This window comes from Xiphophorus maculatus, chromosome 19, assembly GCF_002775205.1.
Source record: "Xiphophorus maculatus strain JP 163 A chromosome 19, X_maculatus-5.0-male, whole genome shotgun sequence".
Lineage (NCBI taxonomy): Eukaryota > Metazoa > Chordata > Actinopteri > Cyprinodontiformes > Poeciliidae > Xiphophorus > Xiphophorus maculatus.
Genome location: NC_036461.1, coordinates 9518593 through 9520836, shown reverse-complemented (window position 1 = coordinate 9520836; position 2244 = coordinate 9518593).

Here is a 2244-nt window from a genome sequence, read left to right as displayed (position 1 = left end):
AAGCGAAAGAAAACAAACAAAGCAGGAAAAAATTAACTCAGTGGCACTTGGGTGTAGGTTCAAGGTATCACTCAGAACAACTGTGACACAGGAACAAGATAGAGACATACAATCTCATCAAAAACAGACAGCTGTAAATATGACTTCAACTTTCCAGGGAAAAAAATATGAGCTCAGGCTGGTGGTCATCTAAAAACAAAAAGAATGAAGACTTTGGGTGAAAGGATGGTGTAGATGTCCAGATCTGTCATCTTTTTGTCACTGTGCAGTTGTTCTCTTTTGTTTGTCACAAAGATGTAATTATTTCCATGCAAGACAGCATAATGCCATGAAACACAGCCAGTTTAAGGCCATGTATTTACACCCTGAAACCAGCAAGAGACTCAAAAAATTGAGGAAACAAAAGTGAATGTCTAGGTGTTTAAAATAAATGTAACCTTTTTTATGTGGCTGTTTATACTGTTCAGTATAGGACATAAATAACTCATAAGCTTAATATTGCCATTGAGTATTTTTTCAATGGAAAAAAAAATGAATGGAAACCAATAAGCCTAAATGATAAAAAAAGAAAAAAACCCAAAAAACAACTCATTTATCTCGAACGTGATAAATGTAGTACACGCTACAGCGGAACTTGCAGCTTTTTTTTCTTTTATCTTTAAAGGAAGATCCACCCTTTCCTGATGTTCCAACTGAACAAATATAAAGTTTGGATAAACCAAAGGAGAGATGACATCACGCAAATTTTCCAGAATAATGTGTTTATTCTGAACCCTCAGACATGGGTGGAATTTTGATTTCAAAGGTGGGGCTGACACAACTTGTATGTCGGCCCCACTGACACACAACTGGGGTGTCAGTGGGGCCACTGACACACAACTGGTGTGTCAGTGGTGCGTGGTGTATCTAAAGCTTTTTGAGGGACACAAAAAAGCTTTAGATTTTTTTACACACCCCTACTTGGTTAAAAACCAAATAAAAGAGCTGCTTTATTTTTAACAATTTTATTCTCTTTTGCATGCTATGGACTTGATACTATAAGATATCACCAAAACTAGTTGTATGTGTTTAAATTTAACCTTCTCACTGACAAAATTGGGAATTTTATGCTTTCTCTGGAGTCAGCAAAAAAACTTTAAGCAAGTGAAATAATAATTTGCTTAGATGAAGTTTGACATAATTACTATGCTCTTGAAATTAAGTGAAAATAGTTTTTTATCATGTTTGAGTTTCTTGTTTGCTCTAAGAATTTGGAAGGTTTGTCTTCTGCATAAATGTTGAGAGTTGTACAGGAAACATATTTTTCTTTGAGGAAGGAATGTAATAAAACATCCATCCATCTTTTCTCTCCATCTGGTCTGGTGTTCTGTTTAGCTGTGATACTTTCCTGGAGGCCGACATCGGCTGAGATACCACTGCCAACAACTAAAAGTTCTCCATCTCCTACTATTTAATTTTTTTAACATAGAAAGTACTCCTACATCAGTTCTTCTGTTTCCTTTTGTGTATATGCTCACAGTTTTGTGATGGCAAGGGCTGCTTGCACTGAGCCATGTTCTGCTGGAGGTTTCTTCCTGTTAATGGGGAGTTTTTCCTCTCCACAGTTGCCACATGCATGCTCAGAATCTTTCATGTGAAAGTTTGCAATCTGCTGGGTCTCCTCAGATAAAAACTTTTCTGAACCTGAATAATGAACTAAAATCGAACAGGACCATACGTATATAAAATGGATTGAAATTAGTTTTTAAAAAGTGCATTCTGAAACATCTGTTCTAAATCCACTCAATGCACACCACACTCCTAAAACAATCCTATTTACAAGAAAAATAATAGAAAACTGTGAGTCATCTCTTTCCCATTCACAATTATGCACCAGTTTGTGTTGTTTCATTGCGTAGAATCCCAATAAAATGCTTTGAAGTTTGTGGATGACGTGACCCAGTGGGAAAAATCCCAATGAGGCATGAATACTTTTGCAAGGCTCTGTATAATCAAATGCGCAGCACTACTGGCTGAACCGCAAAACAATGGAAGTCTATAATTTGTTGAAGCAACCTTCAGCAGTTCGCTTGTTTCAACTTGTTAAGAAGGATATCAATCTGTTAGAACATGACGGCTGACTCAAGGGAAAATAACCAGAGAGAGAGAGAAACAGAGAAAGAAAAAAAGGGAGAGAGAGAGAGAGACCATTGAAAGTCGGTGAGTGACATACCCGACAGCAGAGCGGCCGCCCACTCTCCGACA